Below are 27,450 nucleotides of genomic sequence, written 5' to 3'. Positions count from 1 at the left end.
GGTATCAGCAGGACAAAAAGACATAGGGCAAATTTGCAGATAAAAAGTCAATAAATGCGCTGACAGCACTACACAGCAACGCACCATCTAACATCCCTCAGACAGCAGTTCTGTTTGTTGGGAGATGGAGACGAGTGGACCGCAGAAAGTGTCTAGACTCACATGCTCTCCATGAACAACATCTTCCACTGCCCGCATTGAAGACAGAATATTGGATGAGACAGATCATTAGTTTGACTTCGTGGGACATTTCTGCCGCTCTTAATTATGACCGGATATTTGAAATTATTATTGTTTTTCAGTGAAATTTTCATAGCACTTGGATTGTAATAGCAATCATGAATGAAATCAAATAAGCAGAAGTCACGTTTGTCCTAGTTTTTATTGCCATAGGATGTGTTTCTGTCTTGTAGGTGTTCTTCTTTACTGTCCACTTGCAGCATGTCATATAACTATTGGCGTCTCAGTCTATATTTCTGAGGGAGGTACATCTGAACGCCACTGCCTGAACAAAGAGAAGGGAGAGTGAGAGAGCTGGAAACAGATAATGTACCAGATGTGGGCTCATTCTTTTTAAAATGCTAAAAAAAATCTAGGTTTTATTCCAGGTAGAAGGGTGATCAAGTCTGACATAGTGAATTTTTTTGGACTCATATTCAGTTATCAATCTGATTTACCTCACTTAATCCCTTTGGAAATTGTATCTGATCCAATTTTTTCAGCAGTGACTCTTGCAGCAAGAACAAATAATAGGGGTGACCCTGTGCATTCCTGCCATATCTCTTTCTGCGTAATGTGGATTATTCTAGTTTCAGTCCACATTCATCTGTGAAGAGACAAAGTCAAAGATCAGTTCAAAACAGCCGATACATTCCTGCAAATTCACATTTGGCAGTACTCTAAGTGGGTAAATATTGCCAACATGTATTGATTGCTTTTTCTGCTTCAGCCAACAGACCCAAAGTTATCTGCCAAATATTCGTTCTTTGTAAACCTCATATTGCCTGATGTTGCATGAGCCGTATCAATTCACTGTGAGCCTCACCTGCTCTGAGAGTGTTATTGGCTCTATAGGGGATTCTTCTCTTTTCAATAACAGATTTTGTGATTCCTCCTTTAATCCAAATTTAGCAGAGAAACAGACTGCTAATAGTGAGACTTCCAGTTATGGCCATTTGCCACATTTTAGGGAGCTGACTGTCTCTTAACTTGCTGTGCCACTGCAAGGTAGAAACTGTATAAATTGCTTTTATCTCTCTTGGGCCATTATTATTTCTCTGTGTCTGTGTGTGTGTACTTGTGTGTGAGTGTTTGTGTGTGTACTCTTGTGTGAGTGTTTGTGTAACCTGATAAGATGCCTTATGGTCTGTTCTGTTAATATGTCTTCTGTATGGCTCCTGCTGCAGCCAGCAGCCCAGCTACCCTCACCACTCGTGGTGGGTGATGGAGAATGCTCAGAATTCAACAAGTGTCCGCTGGCTCAGCTGCTTTTTTATCCCCTACAAAGGCAGGCCTGCAGTGCGGAGGACAGCGCGCTCTGCTCCAAGCAGAAATATTCTGTGTTGATGGTGGTCTTGAGGGAAACGCTGGTTTGGATTCAATGACAGATGGAAAAAAAAAATGTTTCTCCAAAGAAGTTCTTTCCCTTTGCCAGAAACAGACCTCTTTTATGAAAAGAACTATGGAGCTGGATGCTGTTGCATTGTCTAGATACAGAAGCTGAGAAAAGGGAATATTTTATTAAACTATATTGTTCTTACAAGGCTTATAAAATAATTACTCCTTCTACCATGATGAGGTGTTAATAGGTCCAATGTCAATGTCCTAGGCATTACAGAAACGTGGCAAAGAGATATACCCTGCTTTAAGAAAGACATAGGCTATTTCAACAAGATGTGGAAATCCATTATTGCTGCTTTTGAGATGACATTGGTGGTTATAGTGAAGACCTGTATGAATAAACAAAATCAATAATGCAAGATGAATGCCTCCCTTTAACAGCAACCACTGCATGAAGTAGTTAATTTAAGAATCCTTTGCCGGACTGGAAGGTATACAGTGACTTATAAATGCTTTCATTATTGGTTCTTTTTCTGCTGTGGTCATTAATCAGCTGAAACTTTCATTTAGCTTACTGTTATGAAGAAAATCATGCCTCTTGTATTGCATAGCTGCAGTCTGATGGGGAAACTTCAGACCCTTCCTCCTCTCTCCTAACTCTTCCTCAGTGCATCTGTACAGCGGCAGCAAAGGAAATGAGCTTAAGAGCTGCTGGCCTAATGAGTATTACCTTCATTAGCTGTTGGTACTGAGAACAGCCCATCTGGGAGAGCAGCTGGAGAAGGCTTGAACACCATCCCTTCACCTCACCTCACCTCACCTCACCTCACAGTTTTTCTGTTCCCCATCCCCAAAAATGGGCTTGAACTAGGAGTGATTTAACTCCATAATGAGATTCATATTGATTGGATCAGTCCCTCAAACAGGAGAAATATCATCTTTCGTTTCAGAGTATTTGTGGTGCTAAAAGCCTCTTTTTTTAGTGTTTGTTTTTAAATGAAGGGAAACTGAGGCAGAAAGGAGCAGTAGCATGAGGAAGAGAACGTCAAGGCTTCAGCAGGATGGTCTTCCTCCCTTTTTGTGCAGAGGGATATGGAGGTCCTCGTGTGGGGTCCTTGTGATAGGAGGGATGGTGCAAGCTGCTGATTAACTGTTTTGAAAGAGCTTACAGCTCTGCAGTTGGAGGGCTAATGGGTAAGGAATTATTACCTGGTCTTGGATCTCAATTATGCAATCTTTGTCTCTGGTCTTCTGTGAAGCAAGAAAATTGAAGCAGAAATGAAATTTATTAGCAGGACAAGCTGCATTATGAATGTGGTAAATGCTGATGTCTTATTGCAAATGAGGTATTTGCTAAATAGAAATGCTTTTAAAACAGTATAATCCTTCACTGTCCCTCCAGGACAAACAACTGGAGAGCAGTGATTGCAGAAATCATTTAGGTCATGCAAATCAAGCTCCAGCAGCAGCATTTCATGCAGTGAGAAGGGAAGGCTAGACTGTCCTATTAAGAAGCCTTGTAATGATAAAACATGATTAAAATGACTTAGAAGAAATTACCAAGTGGGGGTCAAGGAGGGCTAAGAAGGGCAGGCTGATCATGGAAATGTGTTTTTAAATGGACTAATTCCAAGGAAGTATGTTTATCATAGTCACACATAATTGGCTGAACAATAATCACACCAAAATTATGTGAAAATTATAGCCCTTACAGGGTCCGAGGGTGGTTTTGTAGCTTTTTATATACAGAGCTGATTTACATCAAGTGACATAGGGGTCTAAAATTCTCACGTAATGTTTTCACAAAAGATGACAATCAGCTTTCTTCTGGACTTAAATTTAAATGTCACTTGGAGAAATATCAAGTTACTCAATATTGTACAGTGTAAGCAGATTGTTACAAAAGGTACTGCAGCTAATGCTGCTGCAGTAAGCTTTATTGTACAGGGGAGCCAGCTCTGTCATTTGCAGATCCTGGAGATGAATTTCCTTTACAGTAGTGCTGGCCTGCCAGTCCAGCTGAATGAAGACAGTGTAATTGCTTTCTTTAATGGAACTAAACAATCTGGGATATTTTTTATGTGTGGCAATACCTGGAGGAAACGTATCAAATGCACTGTTTGGTTACAACAGGCTGTGCATGGGCCCTTCGCAACTTGGAGAGCATTGACTCTTCGGTGTTATTGCACAGCAGAGCTGAGAAGTACCTCTTTATAAGCTAATGGCTATAAACCAGATTGAACAGCAAGCTGTCTCTTGGCAAACACCGAGGAGCATGTCTGTTCCTCCCCCCTCCTCCTTCCCAGCCACCCCTTGCTTCAATTCTGAGAATTATTTCTATTTCCATCTTTCGGAGGTTTTGGTGCCGAGGGCCCTAGGGCGGTTCTGGCATGGGCAGCTCCCCAAAGTCAGTGACACCGGCCTGAAATCATGTGCTCACCCGACTGATGACACTCGGCTTCGGACTTGCCAGCTCCAAATTAGGTTTTGAGGAATGCAGATTTTTGATGAGCTACCAAAGCGGGGAGCTGGCTGGCTCTGGGGCTACATCAGCATGAAAGGGAAGGGACAACCAAGGCTGTCTTTAGCCTGGCCGTGGAGTTGTAGCGGGGAAACTGAGAGGCCAATTAGATCTCTACCCGACAGTACGGCGAAGAGCACAGCAGCTAATTACGTACGAGGTGTTACTGCGACAACCCGTCAGGCAGCAGCACACTGAAAACAAAGTACGGAAACGCAAAGCTGAAACCAGAGGAGAAAAAAAAAAGATAAAAATCATGAAAGAAAGGGGAAAAGAAGTACAACAGAAGCAAGAGCAAATGAAAAGGTCAAAATACAATTTGAAAGGATGGGGAGAAAAAAGGAGTAGGTAGTGAGGGGGCACCAAGATAGATGCATGATCAGAAATGAAGTGCCTGATAGCCTGAAAAATGGTTAGCAAACAAGATATCAGGATGTGGTGCTTTCACACCAAAGACCCAGAGATGTTTTGGGTGGAGTTTTTTAATCTGGCTATAACCATCTCACAGTTAGGTGTTCAGCCTGAGGAGGTCTCCTAGGCTCTGTCTGCAGTTAGCAGAGAGAGACAAGCGCCAGGGGAGGCTCGGTTGTTCTGCAGTCAGTGTGGACGCGGTGGCTCCGCAGATGTTTCCTTTGCTGTCAGTGATGGCTTTAATTAAACTGCAGCTCTTTTTGTCTCCTTGCCTTATTGCTCCTCTGCACTGTTGTAGGACTGGTGCTGGTGAAGCTGTTGTTGGCGGGGGCGCAGTGTCGGGAAATCCAGGAGAACTCTTGTTAGTCCACATTGGTCATTTGATCTGGTGGTCACAGAGCGGCCACACAGAGTTTTGCTGACCTGCTGAGGGAGTCTTTTGGGGGCAGAAATGAGTGGCTAAAAGAAATGTCAAGACCTGGTTAAGCTGTCACTGCCAGTGGAAAAGCTGCCCATTTGCTACGGCCGGAGGATGGTGAGTGACTTGTCCGTTGGAGGTGTCTCGGTAGAGAGAGCTCTGATGGCTAGCCTAGCCTAGCAGCCTCACTTCTTCATGGTCTTACCCTTTGCAACTAGCATTTTGTGTCAGCCACGCGTTGCAACCTATGGTATATCTGGGCTGCTGCATACATTTGCAGCAGTTAACTTCGTGACAGAGGGGTCCAGGAGAGCGCAAGGGAGCTGCTCCCGAGGAGTGTTGGTTCATTGTGGTGGGCCACGGCTTTACGCAGCTGGAGGAGGTGTTGCACACTGTGTGATCGCTGCGTCGCTCTGAGGCCTTTCCCTATGTCAAATGACATTTCATATGGCAGGAGTTCACTTCTGTAAGGACCCCAATATTCTCCCTGCAACACTCATTTTCCCACTGGGCTAATCGCTTTGGCAGTGCAAACAGCACCAGTGTCGGCTACCTTTCGTATTTAAAAATTGTTCATATATACAAATTTGCAATAACTAATTGTAGAAAGGAAATTCTGATGCAGCAGCTGTCAGAGGGCAGTGAAAATTAAGAGCAACCAGCTCAATGGAAACAGTCTTCATTTGAAACAGCTAAAATGCATGGTTGGTTTAAGTATCTGGCCAGCTTGGATTAAGTAATCTACGCTGGGCACAGACCTCCAGCAGTCACTGCACTGCTAACAAGTGGAACAATTCTCTTATTATAAAATCATTATCAGTCAATAAAACAAGCTCAAACCACAAAATAGGAGCAAAGTTCAGGGATCCGAGAATTTATAGTTTGGCCCCATCACTGAAAATGTCAGGAAATTAAAAGAAGCTCTATGTAAGTCGCCACACAGTGGAACCCAACGCACAAAAACAATCCCCAAGTGCCATGGCAACACTCATGGGCTCTTCTGAAACAAAATGTTGTTTCTAAGGTGAAAGAATGGGGCCTTAATCTTTGCTCCCAGCATTCCATGCCCACCTTCATCCCATAAGTAAGGTTCACACAGCTGCTAATTATCTAGCAAAATGCAGTCAGGAAAGACAGAGGTGAACACTCAGCTTGAAGAAAAAAATGAGCAATACGAAACATATCTAAATTAGGCTATGAAGACATACAACAAGAAAAAAACAGTGAGCTGGCATTATGCCTACCAGGCAGACAGTTCCCCATGAAGGGCCCATACTGTTTCTAGACCTGACCTGGGCTTGCGCAGAGCTGTCTTAGGAGTCACCAAAAGCAGGATGGATAATCAGTGATGGCTAATTGACAGCTGACTGTTGCTGAAGTTGACAGTGAAACTAACTGGTGATTTTTCTCAACAAAGGTTATATCAGAGGAAGAGTTTATTACATTACACCTCTCATTTGGCTAGGCTCTGCTCCTCGGGTTTTGGCTCGGCTGATGTTTATTCAGCATCTTCTTTCCCTTCCATTTGTTCAAAGGAAAGAGGTTGCTCTTAGGCAGCTTCAGCAGCTCCGTGCTGGGACTCGGCCGGTCCCAGCTTCCCAGCTGGTCCTTGGGCTGCCCGGTTCTGCCTCCTGCATGCATGGCTTTCTGCGTGAAGAGCTATAGACGGGATTTCTAACACCCTACTTCCTTTTGTGATGGTTGAAGGAGGAGTCGCTTAATCCAATTAATTTGCTCCTAGAGGGCTGAAAAAAGGACAGACTCAGAGAGGTCATGGTAGGGCAGAAAAAGAGGAAACAAAGTGTTGGAGGGAAGAGGTTGGAGAAGGTGAAATATTTTATGTAAAAAAGCACTGCCTGTTTTTTCTTAGACAAATTTTATACACTAGTCACAGAATCCCAGTGTATGCGTGGTCACCTGGAATATGAACAGGCAGTTTAGTGTGCTAAATTCAGGATGTTTGCAGCCTCAGGAAGACATTATTGCACCAGTTGACGATGCCATCACAGTTTCAAGGTGACTTTTGCGACCACACAGGAGAAGAGCAGATACCATGGCAATTTAGGTTCTACACCAGAGTGCTGAGGAAAGTGGATCCTTGCAAATTCTAGAGCATGAAATCAGAAAATATTGAAAATAATTTTAAAAACACAAAAACTATATAAACTACTACTAAAAAGAGAACAAATCTATGACTCACAGAATATAGATATATCAATTTAAGACACAGCAATGGAGTTACTTAGGATAATAGTGCTTAGCTCTGTTCTACAACTCTTATTTGTAGATCTTAAAATTCTTTATGGAAATGAAGGAAATATACTTTTGTTTTGCACATTACAGATACCAAGTGGATTGAATCACAAAGAAACACTGGGTCATTGTCCGTCTGGGTCTAGCCTGGACCTTTTTGTATGCCAAGAATGATTTTAATCTGTAAGTTTTGTTGGAAACTGATGCATATCAGAGTCTTCTGTAAGAAACCTTTGGGTCTCTGGTATATTGCCAAGGCTATAGTTTCAGGCCTAACATATTTAGGATACCTCGCAAATGGGCTAACCTTGTAAGATATGCTTACAAACTCTGTAACTAGGCAACTAAAAAAAGAAAAAAACCTCCATGGTGGTTATCAAATTTGTCTTAGGAAACCCTTGTCCTGCTGTGCAACTTAAACCAAGAGATGGTGTTGCAACAGAATTACATTTTCTCTTAAATTATATCGTCTTCTAATTCATGCAACTGTATTATCCTAGCTTTACTCTGAACCACCAGTCTGCATCATATCTTCCACATCAGAGAGGCAAAATGCTAATTTTTATAGGATTTTACCTCTTGTTGTTAAATAATTCTGTTATCTAAATAGTAAAGCATTCTTGTCTAAGTACACACATTTTATTTCACTGCATCTGGCTTCTCTATTGTTAATGAATAAAAACTAAAGGAGGAAGCATAGCTCTGGGCTTTTTCTATTCCTCTTTGTCTATTCCAGTTTGTAGATCCCAAGAGTCACTTGGGACTTATGGTTTTGAACATCCATGGAAATACACAGATCACTTGTAGTGACCGTAGTGCTTGTCAGAAAGGTTCTGCAGATGAACTTTTGCTTGCCTCCTCCAGCCAAGCTAACCTCTAGTTGCTGCTTGTTAGGCTGTGTCCCAGTGAACTTCAAGGAGCTTACATGAAGCAGATGTTGTGATGCAATGCAGTGGATGAGCTTTCTCAGAAGAGGCAAGAAATCCAATGCCAGATTTCTTACGGATCTTTGTAAATATGCCACGGCAAGACACAAAGTAGTAAGGTATCCTAATTAACACTCTGTATCCTAATATTAAGAAATAACTTATTCATGGAGTTGGCTGCATGATGCTGTTGGAACGATGACTTTGAAGATTGTACAGAAAAGTGAGTTATATCTGAAGTATAATGAAATACTCTGAACTGAGCTGAAGGTGATAAAGGCCATAAATACCATGATTATCTGACATAGTAGATTATCAATTTTGATGATACCTATAAAGCCTCTCAAAAAAAAAAAAAGCCAACTATAGGGTAAAAATACCATTCCCAAATATTGTCAGGAAATGGAGCAGCTTTTACATAGACTCATCTGTTTCTGCAGAGGATTCAAATGCCTCCTTGGGGAACAGTGATGCCTAGGCAGAAGTGCCAGTGTGAAATGCTCTGTACGACTGGAGCCAGGGAGAAAAATCAGGCCTTTCATTCTGGATGTATCTGAAGTCATCTGTGAACAGTTCAGGAATCTATATGTCTTTCCAGAAGGAGATTAATGATTGCCCATTTTCCAATCATCTGTTCGTAGCAGCCAGGCTGTGTGGAACAAGTCTTGTGCACTGCATCCTGAAAAGTTTGCTATTTGCAAAACATTTTACCATTTTCCACTTCAGAAGTGTCTAAATTTAGTAATGGAACATAGCTCTGCCTCCCCAGGGGCCTCCAGTTCAAAAGTCCAGCTCTGTTTTGAATGTAAGTTTACAGCAAACAGCACAGCATGACACAGTAGTGGCTGAAGAACAACCTACGTCTGTTCCTTAAGGCAAAATCTTTATCCACTCAATCTGAGGGTGCAGGAGCCCAGGTGGGGTGCTTGGGGATGAGACAATTGAAGGCATTTTCTCTCCTCCTTTCAGCATGGGCTTGACAGCAACAGAGGCACGGGAGGTTCTGGTTCTCCCTCCAGACGGCTGTGGCCCCACGGCTGCTTGCAGCTCCCACCACGCATTGGTTTGCGAGAAGCAATCACTCAGTTGACTGGCAGCCCTGAGGTTTAGTTGCCCACCCTTCCTTTGCAAAATCCTGCTTGCTGGACCATAGCCTGCTTACACCACTGCTGTTGACCGTCCCACTGGTTCTGGGCCCTTGGTGTCCTCAGAGGGAAGCAGAAAGCAGATCACTCACCCTCCCTGAACTGCAAAAGCAGATATCGGGTCAAACTGGGCACGCCAGCGGGGTGCAGAGGCTATTGCCAGCCAGGCTGTCTAAAGTCATCTCACTGCTTTAGTGTTTCCCCTCTTTCTGTCTGTATTAATATAATACAGAACCCTAGATGCTTTAGTAACACTTTTTTTTTTCTTCTTCTTCTCAGTAGCAGTAGTAACAACAATAAAACAATTTCTCTAGGAATGAATTCTTAAGTTATGAACTCTAGATTCGAACAAGGAGCATTTATATTGTGTGGAAAAGAGAAGGCCTTTGTTTGAACACAACAACCAGGCATGAAGAAAATACAGAAGTATGCTTGGCCAAATTTTTCAGCTTAATTTTCTGTCAATGAGCTGGTGGTAACAGAACAGAATTTTTCTTGCTGAGTTTAATGCTTGTGCTGTATTATTTTAGATATGCTCCATTACCTTATGGCACAAAGGATCTGTTTTTTTCACAGTATACAACAGACTTCATGCTTCTGTTGTGAATTCCTTTGAATGCTATGAGGAATTGCACAGGGAACTGTCTCCTTTGGCAAGAAGGAATGGTGGAAAACAGAAGACGCTGCTTATGAAACTCCATGGGAGCCACGCTGTCTAGCCACACCGCAGCATAAATTCAGTTCAATACTTATCAAAACCCAATACATCTGCACAATTCCACTATGCAGCCAAGTTTAGATTACTTCTTGAGAACTTTTCTAATGGATTCAGCTGTGCATGATGAAAGGCTTGCACCTGAAACCAGACTCAAGTACTTTCACTGTGTAAAAATGTATACTACTGTTATGCTCAGTTGTGGGTTTTTTTTGTTTGTTTAAAGGTAGAGGTACATTTGTCTGATCTTCTGAAGGAGAATCACATCTCCTCTCTTCATCTCAAGGTCAAAGATCAACCCTAGGTTGTCAATTCTTGAAATATTTCCTGAAATATCTCCTTCAAATATCAAAACCAAGAACCTTAAGCAACAACATGAAGGAAGACAGAATGCTGAAGATCACAGAATCATAGAATGCTTTGGGTTGGAAGGGACCTTTAAAGGTCATCTAGTCCAACTGCCCTGCAATGAGCAGGGACATCTTCAAGTAGATCAGGTTGCCCAGAGCCCCGTCCAACCTGACCTTGAATGTTTCTGGCAATGAGGCAACTGCCACCTCTCTGAGCAACCTGTTCCAGTGTTTCACCATCCTCATCGTAAAAAAATTTCTTCCTTATATCTAGTCTAAATCTACCCTCTTTTAGTTTAAAGCCATTACCCCTTGTCCTATCGCAACAGGCCCTGCTAAAAAGTTTGTTCCCATCTTTCTTATAAGCCCCCTTTAAGTACTGAAAGGCCACAATCAGGTCTCCCTGGAGCCTTCTCTTCTCCCCTTACCACAAAATACTGTAGATGAGCAAAATTAGCATGGGTTCCAGAGTGACTAGACAACTTAATGAAAGATGAATCCATTGGGGGCTATTAAATGCAAAATCACCATGTCTGGTTCAGGAATCCTCTGAACCACAAATTGCTGTGTGCTCGATAGATATTCTGGGAACAACATTGTGCACTTGTTCTGTTCCTAAATTCTTTTCTAGGCATTTATTGCTGCCACTGATACTAGGCTGTGCTGATGTTCCCTGACTTGGTGTCCCTGTTTCTATGTTTTTAAAGATTTCTGTGAGTTATTTCACATTTCTTCATAGGAAAAGTTGGAGGAAGAGAGGAATCAAATGATAACTCGTAGAGGAACATGAATAGAGGTCACCAAGAGGAAAATTAAAAGAGAGGAAAGTTCCAAATATTGTCATTTCTCTATGCATTTTCCCACTCTCCTTCCATAAAGTATTTATGGTGTGAGGAGAGGCTGAGCCACTTTTGGATGCACTGTGTGTAACCTGATGAATCTTAGAAGAGTGAAGAGCTTGTTGCAAGTTCTGATCTGCTTCCAGTCCAAACAGTCTGCCTCGGAGTCAAAAGAAAACAATGTGGTCAGTCTCTCTTGCTCTCTTCACATCCCTAGTGCTGCTAAATGTGTAATTTAAAAAAAGCACATGTAATTCTAGTCAGTCATGCCTTAGCTAATCTGTTTGGGTATAGAGTACCTGTCCCCTGCTTTCCAACTTCCAAATATCTTCATTTTCTTCCTTGTTTTTGTGGTATCCCTGTGCGGTCATGAAAGCTGAATCTCTCAGTCCCTGTTCACGCAGTCCTGTTATTTCCACTCTCTGTCTGCTGAGCGATCAGTTTTGCAGTTTCCATTTCATAAGTTAGGAGTTCCTCACCCGGCCGGTCCATGCGATTGGGGAAGGTGAGGACAGGGACTCCAGCCTTGTTTTCACAGAGTAGCCTGGACTAAGACCTAAAGTTCGGGAAACGGTTGAGATGATAGTTAGCAGCTGTGGGCTTCTTACTGACATGCAATGAAACTTTGAGTAAATCTCTTATCTTTTGTGTGTCTCAGATGATCCGTCTTTAAAGCAGCCTCAGTGATCTGTAGTTTCAGGCTAAATTATATTGTAATTACAGAGGCAGTTTGGATCTGGCCAGGCTCAGTAGTTTCAACAGTGTTGCATAGACAGCCATACCATATCTAGAGTAAGTCTGTCTCTGAGGAAGCTCAGCCAATTTTGTACATTGAAGACTGAACTATTTAATCCCGCCAGGCTGAAGCTTGCTCTGCACAGAGGCAACTTGGGTGTCCATGCACCCTATGGTTCAAGGTGGCTTTGCACGAAGCCAGCCTCAGTTTAGCAAGTCTGGCACTGAGATTGAGGTATTAAATCCAGCTGGACCTGAGCTAAACACTGCAGAGCCCTGAATACAACTGCACTGTGCTCCTCAGCCAGCTCTGAGCATTCCTGCAACGTGGAGTGTGGACAAAAGGCCACACTTGTGTGGTCCTGAAGGAATCAACATGCTCCAGAAGGGCATATTAGCACTAATGTGGCACCAGCCATCCTGGCTGACTTTACAGCAAACCATTCAAATGCCTTGGCACCAAGTTGCTCAGTACCATATTGCCTGCAATTTTCCATTAGCTGGGTTATTTCAGGCCTTTATTCCTCTCCTGCTCTCCCGTAGCTCTGGGTAATGGCAAGCTGGCCACAGCATGAAAGCAATGATTTTGCCATAACTGTATGTATTATCAGACCCTGTAACTTTTATGGTTATTTAATGCAGTCTTTCAGTTTTTGTCCACCCTTTTTTGGCTAGGCAGCCTGCATTTCAGGATCCTAGCCACGGAGCACAATGAAATTACCGGTTAACTCGTCCCTGTAATAAGCTGCACTTAAGAGTCCTGTCTGTGGGATATGCGGAAGGGATGGGCCACAGAGCTGGAAATAGGACTTCACTGCATACAAAGAACCACAACAGCAAGTACAATGTCACTGCTTAGACCGTTTAACTCGGTAGCATGCACACAAAAGGAAAAACAGAAGTCACCAGTCTTGATAAAGCTGGTTCCTACCAAAACATGCAGTGAATTATCTGTGTTTTTTTCCAAAAAGGAATACCAAGGCTAAACATGAAAGTGTTTTCAGATAAAAGATGTAATTGTAGAGTATTACTTTAAAACTAAAATCAGTGAAATGAGTAAAGAGACTTCGAAAATTTGTCTTCCTTTGTCTATTCTCAATCAGATTTGAAAAGTTTCCAGCACTGTGTTCTTCCTTTTAGATGGTGCAGTACCTGGCAGCATTTCCTGAAGGCTTTTCATGACCTCCTACCGTAATTGCTTTGAAAACTACAGCAATCTCTGTAGAGTCTTCTTAACAGAATATTGCAAAAGTTAGTAATGCAACTATTTTTCCATGGACTTAAAAACGGCTGGCTCACGTTTTCTGATGCTTTTGTGTCAAAGATCTGCTTTTTTAGATTTGCCATCATTTTCCTCCTCTCTGTTTTGTTTTTTTTTTTAAATTCTTGCTTAAAAATATAATAGGTGCCCAAAATTGCACAGCTATATCAATATTTCAAAAGCTACCAAATCTTACACATGCAAAAAAGGAAGCTTAACAATCTTTGCTAATCTCTAATGCAAAATGTATCCATTATTTATGAAGGCAGCAGACAAAGGGGAACTGCTCTTGAATGGAATCCTAAATACTACACGAGAGAAGCCCTGGGCAGCTACACAGCACAAGGTTTCTTGTTATTAAAGCTACTGACCAGTCTCTCGGGAGATTATCTCCGAAAGTTAGTCTCCAGCAAACTTTATACTAATTGAGTGTGAACCAGATTGAGTTTTGTAAAAGAAGAAAAGAATGAAGATATGATCCTGCTATCCAAGCATCATTTTGTACCAACGCTGATTGAGTTACAGCAGGTCAGCACTTTCTCCCTCTCATTGCAGATTTTCTGCATCTCTTTTTTTCATGTGTGAGGAAGGCAAATGACCTTTAGCAGCAGGATGCTGTGGTGGAGGCCCTTACATGGCAGTTAGGGGAACTCCACATCTGGATCCAACAGCACCTATAACTTTCCTTCCCTCTGGACACATATTCACTTATACTAGTGTACGTGGTACTAGCCTTAATGCCTATTAATGCTTGCAAATGACACAATGAGGCCAAATTGCAATTTCCTGAAAGCTGAGCTTAATAGACCCTTAAATACTATTTGTTTCTACTGTGGCTGATGAAGCTTTTCCATACTGATATTCCATACTGAGTTGCAGAGGCAGGGTCTGACAAGGGTGGGATCTTTTTCTCATCCATACAGAATCCATTTTTGGATATCCCACTTCAGAAGAGGGGTGGACTAATGGCAGAGTTTCATGAGAAAAGCAACAAGAATGATCAGAGTTCAAGAAATAATCACGAGGGCACAGACTCTGAGGAAAGGCAGGAGGAACCGAGTTTATTTTCTGTGGAGAAATGAAGAGAGGAGTGACACGATGTCAGCCTTCAAACGTGTTTGTTCAGACACATCGAGGCCTGCCAGGGAGAGGACAGGAAATTGTCTGACCTATGCGTTCATGTCGGATAAAACCAGAAAAAATGTGCTAAGGGGGATAATGCAAGTGCAACATGCAGTTTGGGTATTAGTGAAGATTTTTGATAGTAAGGATAGCGAAGGACTAGAGTATATGTGCAAGGAAGCAGATCTCTAAGTTCTAGAGATCTTTAAGGGGAAGCTGGAGAAGCATCTGTGAGGAGTGGCATAGGTAGGGTCCATCCTACTGCGGGTAACAGGATGGACTAGAGGACCTCCCGAGGTCCCTTAGGTCCCTTCCTGCCTGCTATTTGTGAGTCTGTTGCTATATATAAAGATTTCCAGGGTATTTCAGGTGGAAATATATTTTTAAAAATCTGGGACTGTAAAAATAATTAAAAAAAAACAAGAAGAAAAGCAAAAATGTAATGGAAAATGCTTTCATCTCCCTAAGGTTTTGATATGTTCAAACTTTTTAAGAACTGGGGAATAGTTTTCCTCAGGGAAACTGTTTTCACCATTTCCCCCTTGTCTCATTTACTAAAAAATCCAGTGCTTTGAACTTAAAGGGAATCACACAGAAATGATGGTTTTATGAACATGACAAGGAGAATGGTGTCCGACATTTTTTTCCTTTAGAAGTATGTTCAGTTTTTCTCGTTGCGAATTTAGGCATGCTAAATTCACCATTCTTTGTTTTAACCACATACAGAAAACGCTGCCTTTATAGTTTACATCAACATAAAGTATAAGCCTGTTGCTTGTGATCGGAGCAGACTGATTCTGTATGTCAGAGCTTTACAAGGAGTTTAACTTCAGGAGAGCAAGGTCTTCATGGTGAACTACAAAGCACAGAGAAATTATACTTTTGTGCCCTGTAGTGAGCTAAAGGGGGAACGGTGGGATGTATTCTGGGGAGCACCTAAGAAGCCACAGGATAATTCTGTAAGCCTTTGTTTCTTCCTTCCTCCATCCTCTGTTTTTTTCTCCTCCTTCTTCCCTATGCTTTCTCCCCATTCTGTAATCCCATGAAGGGTGCAGCACTGGCTCTGTGCAAGCGCTGCATGGTTGGGCTGGGGTTTTTACCCCAAGAGAGCAGTTCACCTTCAAATAATTCTTGAAAGCGAGTTTCAAATGGCCTTGGGCATTTTGGCTTGAAATTTAGAATACCTTTTGAAAAAAAGTGAGTGTATTAGCCTCACTGATAAACTCAATTATGTTTTCAAATACACTGGACTTTCCTTTGGGGTTACTTTTGTTGTTGTTTGTAATTTGCATATCTTTGTCCTTACCTTTAGATTAGAAGACCAAAAATGCCATGAAGGCTTAGAATCATAAAGCAACTGAAGATGTTGTTTGGTATGTTCCTCCTTTTTTTCTTTTTTTCACCTTAGGTTGATAGCGCTACATCAACTTAGTGTCTTACTTATTATTGTGTGAAAAATTCAAATTAAAGAAATCAGACAGTTGTAAATTGCTGGTATATGTAGCAGTAAATTAAAGAGCAGGCATCAACAGAAATAAAAGCCTGAAATGAATTGGAGTTCTGAAGATGCACTGGGAAATTGAAGAAAGACATCAAAGCCAGCAGAAAAAAAATTAACTTAGCAAGGAAAACTGGCTTTTAAGAAAAAGACATTGGATTCAGCAAAGTGGTGCATGGCCCATAGAGGATAAAAATAATGAAGAAGAACAGCAGGGACCACAATAAAAATGGTTGGAAATGAATACACCATGCAAAATAGCTGGTACAGTCTTCACTAACAAAACCTATAGCAATTGAGCAATAATAAATGCTCAGGAATTGTCTGAAGATGATATGATTTGCTGTTTAATGTTGCTATGATGTTGCTTACATGTCAGTGAACAACCAGCCTTTTAAGCTAGTCAGATCACAAGATTCATGAACCAGCTTTCAGAGCTAAATCACAAGGAATCCCCCAGTAGTTTTTAATACTTAGTTATATGACAGCCTAGAGGGTTGGAAAAAAATGATTGTAAAGCATTAGTAAAATTATGTCAGGGATTATCTTGTAACCCTTACTTATGCTTTTAGTCCCATTACCATCATGGGATGCAAGTATCAAGTGTGTGTTTGAGAGACTCTCATACATCACATGCTAAAGCAAAACCTATTTCCCAGGCTGTAGATCATTTTGCTGCATACTATTCCATGTGGATTTGGACTCCTGTTCAGTTTCGAGAACTGTTATTGTCACTGTGATGGTGATGAATTAGGTGACGGTTAACTCCAAAATACGTGTATCACCAGCAGCACCTATAACACCCTTGCACAAAGTTCGTGAGCCCGATTCTGATCCCACTTAGCCTAGTTTTATTCCAGTGAACTTCATCAGAGTGACTCCTGGTTTGCTGCCATATAAGGGAGATCAAACCCAATATGACTCAGCCCGTCACTTGCCAGTCTATTCTAAGTAAGACTATAATAAGAACTTCCACAAAGGAAGCTTATTTTGCTAATATGCAAAAAAGAAAAAAGAGTAGGAAAAGTGTGTCTTTATAGACATTTGTTCCACTTTTTTTGGCTTTTGAACTGGATATGTCTACACAGACTATAAATATTTGCTCAAGGCAGATTTGACATACCTATGAGCTACCTGTGTTAACTTTAATATACTTCATGCTGGTAACAGCAGCAGTAAAGATATGACAGCACAGGCTAGCAACTGGAGTACAAGCAGCCTGGGCACACATAGTAGTTGCTTGCCCATGCCATCACTTTTTTTTTACACTTGCTAACTAGCTTAACACTAGTCTGGATGTGCTTACCCATTGTAAAATCATTTTGCCTGAAGAGGAACATCATAGGAAAAAAGAAATACACTTGAAGAGTATGTTCTGGTATGAGGGATGCGATTGTCTGGTTCTTGGAGTCACTGAAAACCAGTTGTTTCTGAATGGGCCCTTAATCAGGAGAAAGAATGACTTTGTGCTTGAGGGAAGCACTCCCAGCACACGATTGTCCTCACATTATGCCTCAGAGAAGCATTATTTGGTTACCCCAAATTTGATAGCAAAGACACCATGTTTGTAGTATTTTATTCTTGGAAAAGCTTAATAATTCTGTTGGAAAGACAGGCTATAAAACAACTTCCACAGCGGCTGCAGCTATGGGGCTATACCCAGCAAACGCCTTAGGCATCCAACTTTACCCATATGGGACAGGTTTGCTCATGTGACTGTTGCTATTGCATGCATTTCACAGCAGTACACCCTGTAACTGGATTGTGCTCTACAAGGTCATGCTATTTGCCTTGCGCACTGCTTTTAGCACAAAACCACTTTGAGTGTTAGAGGATGCTCAGCTATTCATGTAAGAAGTCGTCTAAAAGCAATACATTATGCTGCAGTATATTAATCATGTTATATGTATGTATATTTTCTTTTCTGAGAAGATTATTGCAGCTATTGCCTTAAGGAGTCACTAAGGCCACTGTTCCCTTTGCTCAAATTCCTCATTGAAACGTACGTCTTTCAGGAGGCCAGTAAGAAACCAGTCTATGCATAATAGGCAAGTAATAGAGATTTGGGGAATACAGAGAGGACCAGCCATCTACATAAATCATAAGCTTATGCTTTTTTGCTCTTCCTCTGTTGCTTCCCTTTTTTGAGCTAAGGGACTATGAGTAAAACATTGGCTTCATTGAATAAAGAATTAAAAACAATTTAAAAAAGATGTGGGCTGTTTCAACTGGATCTTTTTGGTCAGCCATAGGAAAAATGGCTAACGCACCACGATGATCACTTAAAACTTGGACAAGAACACCATGCACTTTTAGCCCCAGGCTGCCTAAACTCTGAGCCATGGGTCAAATGAAGGGTACAGTTTTATAGTGCTGCCTTTAGAGGCCTTATTTCTTCTGCGCTTCTGTGGCTTTTTAATATGCTTTGTGGCCAAGAAAAAATTTCAGCATTATTTTCTCCTCATCCAGCATTTGCAGTCTCTGGTCTGGTTTTGCTTAAGTTCTTCTTTTGGGTGTTTCACCATAGGGTGCCAGAGTCAGATTCCTGGGGTGAAAGTGTAAAAGCTTATTCCATTCTTAATTCCTTCTCCAGGACTTCCAGGTTCTTCCCTAGACAAAATGTAGGACTGAGAACTTGCCTGAGTTCCCCCATCCGTGCTGCATGGTCTTCCATGTGTGGCTTCACCGTCTGGTAGCTGCTCCTCAGAGCGGTAGTGTCAATAACTATCCTCCTGTTGTTGTGATGACTCCGGCAGGGAGGTGATGGATGGGAGGAACTGTGGAAAGCAGCAAAAGTGTGAGGAGTTTGTGAGGAAGGGGGAGTGACCCTGAAGGTTGGTGACGAGTCTTTACTTGAGTCACCTCCCTGGACTGACGGTGAAGTTGCTGGGGACCCTGAATGCAATACACAGCATGATTAGCCAAGTTCATTGTATAACCATGTCTGGAAAGTGGTAATCGATAGTTCACCAACAGACTGTACGGAGGTATGCAGTAGGTTTGGACAGGGGCCCCTCTGGGTCTGGTACTATTCGATGCATTTGTTAACATCTTGGATGACAAAACATCTTAGTAAATTTGCAGAAAACACCATTTAAGGACAGACTGTTAGTACACTGGGGGAGAGGATGAGAACGTAAAAATAACCTTGAGATACTGGAATATGGGAGAAAAACAAAAGATATTCTTTTAAGAAGGTAAGTGTAAAGTATGCCAGTTAGACAAGAAGAAATGGGCTTCAGTTGCAGCAAGAAGGATGTTTTTCTTGGTCAGCTATTTGAAAACACTTCTAATGATGACACACTTTCACATACGGCATAAAGGGCCCTTGCTGGCCAAAGGCCTAAAGAAACAGAGAAGACTGGAGCACCCTTCACGTAGCTGGCTTAGCCCTCTAATGTCTTCAGGCTCTTCCTCTTTCCTCCGTACTCCTTTTGAGGATGCAGCCAGGCAGTGTCACAGCCGATGTTAGTCACCCATGCCCCAGAGAGCCCTGCCCCGAGCCACCTCAGCTTTGCTACATCCTAGAGGAAGGCTCAAAGAGGGAGAGAGACTCTTCTCTGTAATTCCTGGTGTGAATTTGCCAAACACAGAGGTTTTGACATGTAAGCAAAATTTAAGAACTATGCTTTAGGATTTTGTCCCTTCTTCTGTCCGTCCTTGAGTCTAGCAGGTTTGGGAGTTGGGACTGAGCTATAGCTGATCATGTTCAGCACAGACATTCCTGTAACAAAGGTGTCTGCAGACCTCCTCGGGCTGTCTCCATAGCCAGCTACCCAACAGACCCAGTCGTGTGATGGCTATGAGACTGCTGGAGGCTGGGCATAGATTTACAGGCCACGGGAAGCGGTTCAGGTGATAGTTTCTTTTCCCTCGAGCTTTCCCATTAAAAGGTTGATTGCCATGTATTATATGAACCAAGTGTGCTGTCTGAGTAGCCTAAGCAAGTCACTCTACATCTTGATGTGGGGGCTTATCTGAAAAGAGGGAGTGGGGTTGTTTTCTGTGATGAGGCTCAATAGTTTTACAGTCTAATGCTCTTTGCACAGCAGCTAAAAAAAAGTAATTCTTTAGAGGTCCAGGCCTGAGTGAAGAGAGAAAAATAGGAACAATAATGTTTTTGGATTTTTCATGGCTATAACACGAGTCATTTGATGTCATGGTCCCCTGGTAAAAGTCTTGCTCCAAGATTCCTCTTCGTGGACATTACCACACACGTATACACACACATGCGTGCACGCACACAGAGAGTGCACAGTGCAAGAAAGTCCTCTCTCATCCCATCTGGCTTTTGCCATGTTCTTGGGTGCCCTGACCCTGTTGTTCCTGGTTTAGCCCTGACGGGGAGGGGTGGCATCCCCAGGTCGGGGCATGGACAACCCTACATAGGAGGAGGTAAGGAGGCAGTGGAAAAGCAGAAGGGATGTGCCCCAACAGGCTTCAATCATCAAGCTGAAGGGCTGCCAGGAGAGGTGAGGTTCCTGAGGCTGTGAGTAGACCTGGAGGTGTAAGAGCCTATGGAGTGGATGTGGGGCCAGAGCTGATAGCAGCAGCCTACCAGAGCACTGCCCCAGGTCCTGCGCATTTGTCTCCAGCTATTTCTGAGCTAAGTAAAAATAGCATTTGTGTCATCTAACATCTTGGTATTTATATTTCAGGAGGCAGAGCTTAATTTCTTCATTAACCTGAGTAAATAATTAAAATTGTCTCCAACACTTGAAGGGAAAAAGCATTAACAAATTAACTTAGTGTATGAGAACAAGATTAAGTCAAAAAATCTGAAACTACTTATGAGCATCACTGTTTGTTGCTGTTGCTGTCTTGTCTGTCCCTTGTTAACTGAAAGGAACATTTTCCCTTCTTTTAAGTCTATATTGTTTTATGTTTATTACATCTTGTCACCTTGTGGCACATCCAGCTAGATTTGCTAGAACTGGATGTTGATATTAATAATTACTTGTCTGAGCTAAATGAAAGTGCTAATGAAGTCAAGGCCCCTCTGGGGGTAGGGTCTGGGCTTCCATTCCTGTGCAGGCATAGCTGAATTTTTGGGAAGAAAGCTAACACTATCTCCACAAAAACACTTCTCTGGTGTGATAATACACCATATCATCTCCCTTAGCAAATAGTAACAAGTGCTACGGAGCAGCAAGCAATTTGTGAAATGTTGAGGAAGAAAAATAAAATTGCTGCAAACTACCCAAAGGCTATGGAGCTTAACTCAGCATGTGGCTGAACTGAAGGCAGAGCTATTTTAAATAATTGATAGTGCTGTAAATGTACATGATGCGGTACAGGAAGAGGTCAGCACCTAACACGTAATAAGCCCTTGTCCTGAAGGGTTTATGGTCTGATAGTGCAAATGGAGGAAAGCCCTGGTACCTCATCAGAGGAAGGGACCGCGGACAGTCCATGGCCTTTGGAGCACAGATGTCTCAAGGAGCATGGGAGTGCGAATTCAGAGATGAGGCCACGAGCTAGAAATGAGTGAGCGGGATTGGCAGAAGGTCAGATGCAGTTTGGAGGAGGCAACCAGACAATTCAGAGCTGTGCCATTTTAAGCAGGCTGACTAAGACACGTCGGTGATTCAGCGGTGATGCTGGCACGCCAGCAGAGCTTTGGGAGCTTGTGTGAAACAAGATCGGGTACTCTGAACCCAAGGTCTGGCGTGATCGGTGCAGACGGAGAATCCTGTGGCTAAGACTTCCTCAGATCAGATGGAGGGAGGTTAAGGCAGTGGGTGGAAGGCTCTGAAGATGACACTAGTTATCTGAAGTATTAGGATGTAGGGAGCATTACACCATGGGAGCAAGCAGCTTTGTTGATATGTCCTACGACATTACCTCTGGACGTGGTTCAGCGCAACCTGTGCAACCTAGTCCAGAGGGAAATGGCGACACTCTGAAAGCTTCTGTAAAATAGCCTCATCCTTCTGGAGCTGTGTAGACATGGTTCCCATTATTGCCTTTGCCCTACACATGGATTGCCCTTGGGCAGCACCGCAGGTCTGGAGTCCCACCTTCTGTACCCTGAGGGCAAGAATTTGGCCCAAAGCATGCCAAATCTTAACCAGAGAGACATTTTTCCTCCTGATAGTCTCTCCTGCCTCTGATCTTTCTTCTGCTGGCTCTCACAGCATGGGACATCTACTGACTGTATCGAAGCCTCAGGGGGCAGGGAGATTGGTGCCAGTGAGACAGCTGGTTGCCATTACATTATTTACTCCTTACCCTGGAACATAAAAATAATAATGAAATGAATGTTACTTGAAAGATGGAGAAAACAGCAAGGAAAGAAGATTTTTTTAGACATGACAGGTTCAGCTCTAATGTATTTGCATCTTAAACATCTGTCCACGTGTAAAGAATTTTCACGCATTTGGATGCACAGAACCAAATCCTCTGTGCAATACTCAACAACTGCCATAAGCATTTTTGGATATAACTAACTCATAGTATGTTAAGTAGCTTACCAATATTTTAAGAAGACGTACTTTTGGTAAAAAAAAACCTTCTCCTTTTCCCCATTTAGCAGAGATTTTTTGAGGATAGCTCTTAACACCAATTTTTAAACAGAATTCCCCATTGCTCTCCATAGCATCCCAGTTCTGAAAAGTGGTGTGATACCACCATATGTTAGCTTCTTAAAAATGTTGTATATTTCACCAATCAACAAGAAGTCAGTTTTGTGATACAGAACAAATGTAAAGACATATGGTGAGTAGACCTGCCTGGGGAACACCAAACTTTCTGGTTTAAGGAACAGAAATGTCTCAGTATTTTCACTGCCTACTCCAGACTCTGCTTTCAAGAGAGCCTGTAAAATCAAGAAGACATATGGGGCAGAACTCATCTCACCTAACTTGAGTCATCTACAATTCAAACATCTACATCTGAGCTAGGCACCTTGGGCTATCTTTACCATCAAAAGATAGAAAGGCACTTTAAATGGGCTTGATTTATTAGGTCTATTTTAGATGTCTAGTTTGGGATAAGATTAACTGCTTTTTTAGAAGGGTCTGTTTCTCCCACTGGGAATGGCTATGCAGAAACCTTAGATGACTAATTCAGATGAAAACATCTACAATGTAGACATATATGTTTGTTCAGACATGGGTAGGGTTTCTGGACCTAGAAGATGCTGAGAATGTCCAAAAGTGTGGGTGTGTGATATGAATTCCACAGAGAATTTGAAGGTTTCATTCTTGTGGAAAAAAATGCCCATTCATCCAAAATATTTTCTGAAAAACTAATTTTAATCAAAGTATTTAATTGATTTTTTGTTTCGGCACAGTTTTCTCTCTCTTTTTTTTAAAAAAAATAAACAAGAAAAGCGTGAAGTTGGTGCAGTTTTGCAGTGTTTGATAGAACTTGGTCCTCTGATGGAATATAGTCCCCTGCAAGTTTCTCTAACAGTCTGTACTTTGCAATGTCAGGCCTTACTGTTTCAGAAACATTCATATTACTTCTTGAACTTTGCAAGATACCCTAATGACCAGATGAAATACGTGTAGCACGAGCTGACTTTGGGAAAGCTTGGAAAATGTGTTTACAAAGTATGTTATATCTTTGCCAGTATAACATTTTATGACATAAACACAGTTGCTAAATTAGAAACCCTCTTTATTCTGTTAAAATGTCACAACAATTTCTATCCTTGAGCTTCATTCTTTGGAGCACACCCAGACATGCATATTGTTTTGCTGCTGCTGTTCTTCTGATGGTGACGGAAGTCTAGCATTCTTGGTAAAGAGGAATGAAGGACTCGTCTGGAGCCAAAAATAGCTAATGAGGAAGCAAGGAGGAGGTTGATAATACCTTCCCCCTGCAGGGAACCATCACAGGCACAACAGTGGCTTAAGCTGATGTCCTTTGCTTTATAAAACTGTTTAGCTCTACCCGCTCCCCTTGGCCTCTCTTCTTTAAGGTCCACCAACTTAGATGTTACTTTTTCAGACAGTGAGGGAACATTAGGTACTCTGTGCTTTCCTCCGCCAAAGCGGCGATGTGCTCTGTGTTTCTGAAATTGTATTTCAGCAGATCAGGGAGGAAGAAGCCACAATATTGATTTGGAAAACTGCATTACATTAATGGCAGCTCCTCTCTTTTTGGTTTAATTATGAAAAGCAGTCATGAATGCAGATCTGTTCTTCTGTCTGTTGAAAACTGAAACTTCACTGAAAGCAGAATTAAAGCCCTGATTGCCTAGGCGGTCAATGGAATATCCATTTAAAACTGTATTTCTTGCACCAAGAGTAAGGAATTTTATAAAATAAATGCAAATACAAAATGTTACACTTTCAAATAGCATATGTATCAACAAATATTAATAGTTCAATACAAAAATTTCAGAGAGGCAAAAGCATCTGCAACTGGGAAAACAGAGTTGATGTACTGAAGGCACAAAGATAAGGCCCACACTTGCTGGATTTCTCTGCACAGGAGTTTCCCGCTGCCTCAGCAGGATTTTGGCATGAGGACTGTGGGTGAGGTGTCTAGATTGTGTGTGTGTTCCCTGAATTGCACTTGCTTGTAGCTAACTTTATATAAATGGATTATGCAGTTTACTTTTCTGCTTTCATGGGATCACTGTGAGCATCGAGAAACTCACAACATTAAGAGTGGCTTGTCTAATGATTTTTGCATTCACTTGGGGTCAGAAGCATGAAAGCCCATACTGTTCAATATCAGTAGTCTCTCTTTCCCATTTAAAGTAACTTTAATATTCCCTTTTAAATTCTAAGTGAAACTTCAGAGTTTTGAAGTCAGGAAAACAATCCATAATCTACACACTGCATATACTAACACATAAACTAAACAAACATAAGGAAATGACAGAGCAGCAGCCCTTCAACATATGGGCAGAATGATTATCTAGGAGGTTATTTTTAAGTACAAAAAACTTTTATCTGTCGTGAAAGTTCCCAGTTGTTTAGAGGAACATTTTCTGATGCCTCTGGCTTTCTTCTCATGCTATTTGTGCTTTCTTCCGGACAATCCACGTGACATTCAGAAATGTATGTTCATGACTAGTTAAGTAAGTTGCCTGCTGGCTACTTCGGACACACATGATTCTTCAACATAACAAATTCAGCAATAAAAATATAGCAAAGCAAGTAAAAATTGCACAGTGAACTCTTTAGCCCCAAATATGAATCATTCAGATTTAGTTGAGAAAAGAACCCATTTAATTGTTTCCCATAGAATCAACCACAAATAAAACACAAATGTAAATATTTATTTGAAAAACGGTGGCTCTGCTAGCAGCTAAGTCAAGGCAGTCCCAAACACAGGGCAAATTTTGATCTCAGTTTGCAGTGAGATTATTGCTGAAGTAAGTGGGAATACTGCGGGGTTAAAAAAGGGCCTTTCACTCTATTAAACAAATGTTGTGTATAAGGCTGCACCTCACTGAAGCTGGAGAACTTAAAAAATAGGAGTTTCTACAAATGCAAAAAAAAGTCGGGAGATCATCACCTACAAGAAAGGCCCATATAAAGCCGGCGTGCACCTACTGGATAACACTTTTGGAAGAGAAATACGTTTGACAGATGGAAGTAATGATAACGCTCTCGCAGTGCAGCAACAAAGCAACAGAGATGGAGATTAAAAAAGCGAGGACAAGGCTTGAACAAGCCATGAGAAGAGCCTAGCATGGAGATCTGTTCTTTGACCCACAGGCAGCAAAATGGTGAGTTGTTGTTTGGTAAACCACTAGGCATGAAAACGGGTCTTTTTAAGGTCTTTGGAAGTAAAGAGAGACCTGGGACCCACTTCAAGGCTTCTTGTCAAATCATCAAAGAAGACATCTAACTCTGGGTAATGGCTCAGTTCAAGAAGTCATAAGAATAATCAATCGGATCATTGCTTAATATTTCAGTGAAGATAGCCTCAGACCACATAGGCCTGTAATAATGCAATGCATGCTCGTAGCTCCTGGCAGCCAAGTATCTAAATGACTTTCTTAGAAATTATATAAGCTTCTCAGCAGATGAGCATTATTATTTAAAAGATGGACATGACAATGTGCATGTATGTTAAGAGAATTATACAATTAAACAACCGTTTTAAAGACAGAGCCAGGACATAACCCAGCCATCCTGACTCCCAGTCCTGTGTTGATACCAGCTGGACCATTTTCTTTCTCATCCTTTGTAACAAATAATTCAGCTGTTCATCAATATTGTATAGCAGTGGTTTCCAAAATGTGCAGGTAAAATTCTGTGCTGCAGCTCCAGGAGATATGATATAAATGACATAGGCCTGGGGGCACTCTCCTGATTGTACACCATCAGTGGTGTGTACTGGGTAGCTCCCAGGGCTTCTCAAAGGTATTGCAGCTTAAACCTGATGACCAAAACACAACCGAGAGCCATCCTTGACCCTGGTCCCCTTCCTAGCGTTTCCCTATGACAGTATTGGCACAAGTGTCCAGGTTTTACTACTGTCTTCAGCAGTGCTGTAACCAAAGGAATATCTGCTGCTGCCAATTTTGTGGGCCTCTTTTGTTGTGCTGACAATATGGTATTTGGCATAAAAGGACTGAAATGTGGTGAAGGATTTTGCTGTCACCTACTTTTGAATCCTGAGTTTCCTCCTTTTGCATATTTGTAGGTTATACATAAAGCACAATCAATATGTCAAAAAAACATGAAGTGACTAAGCCATTTTTAAATACTACCCTTTGAAATGTTCTCTCTCCTGTAGTTAAAGCAATGTTAGCTAAATATAAGTACCTAGACACAGAACGGTGAGAGTGGGCTCCTTTTTGAGCCTTTGGATGCACACTTCCCAGTGAGTTCATACAACCCACTTATGGTCAACTAATGGGATAGAGCTTGTAGCGGCCAACCTCCTGACCTACCACGTTGCCTCTGACTTCTGATGGTCACGTCGCCATAATTATAGAACAGGAAATGAAAAAAAAAGGGAACTATGGTACTTTAACGTACATATAATATGATTTTTAATAGAGGACAAATACGTTGGTGATGTAGGTGACTTATCACGAATATTCACATTGCATGTGGTTGACCCAAATGGCACAATTTCAGATTCTGACTGAAATGTACTAAGCTGCATGTTTCTGGCCCATCACTATAGTCTACAATTGCTAAAAATATCTGTGCGCTGCACAGATGGTGGAGATCAGTTAGTCCAAAAGAGTCACGAAGGAACAAGTTTTAATGATAATTTGGGAATTTTTTTGCTTGCACGTTCCAATAGTCTTTTAAGGTGACTATAATAACCAGAAGAATGAAGAAAAAAAAGGGCTGGCAATCTTTGTGTGGAAGGTAACAATGCTGTATTCAGGACAGTTGTAAATTTTTTTAGATCCATCTGTGCCCGAACTTCAACACAATTTTTTTCAGGATAGCATCCTGCCTGAGTCTCAGCCCTACAGAGCACCTCCTGAGAGAGAGCACAGACCTTGGCAAAGTCAGGTAGATTTCTTTTGTTTCTGAGAAAGGGGTGGAAATAGGTACCGAATGTGGTGCCCCTAGTGTAACAAGGTAAGGTTGTCTCTTCCTTGCAACTCTAGTTCCCTCCTACTTGCACTTCTAATGGTCTGGGCTATGCTTTAACCTGGATGTCTGGCAAAGACACCGATACCCAGGCTAGCAGGGTCAAATCTAGGCATCTGTTGGGTCTGACTTTAGAGTTGTTTCTGGAGCTGGAAGAATGCAGAATAGTGA

General features: G+C 41.8%; 1 protein-coding gene across 1 annotated transcript in view; it reads left to right on the top strand.

Annotated features, from left to right (window-relative positions):
- The first annotated feature begins 4,846 nt into the window (after nucleotides 1–4,846).
- The window catches only part of SAXO6 (stabilizer of axonemal microtubules 6), an 83,877-nt gene continuing 61,273 nt past the window's right edge, over nucleotides 4,847–27,450 (top strand). Inside the window, exons 1-2 of the mRNA XM_087764370.1 lie at nucleotides 4,847–5,027; nucleotides 15,569–15,629. The gene's annotated coding sequence lies outside the window, so the exon portion shown is untranslated. The remainder of the gene's footprint in view (nucleotides 5,028–15,568; nucleotides 15,630–27,450) is intronic.

Source organism: Nipponia nippon, unplaced genomic scaffold (assembly GCF_047370975.1).
Source record: "Nipponia nippon isolate SJK-2023a ecotype South Korea unplaced genomic scaffold, ASM4737097v1 scaffold_3, whole genome shotgun sequence".
NCBI lineage: Eukaryota > Metazoa > Chordata > Aves > Pelecaniformes > Threskiornithidae > Nipponia > Nipponia nippon.
The sequence above is the reverse complement of the archived record's forward strand: the minus strand, read 5'-3'. Positions and strand labels throughout refer to the sequence as shown.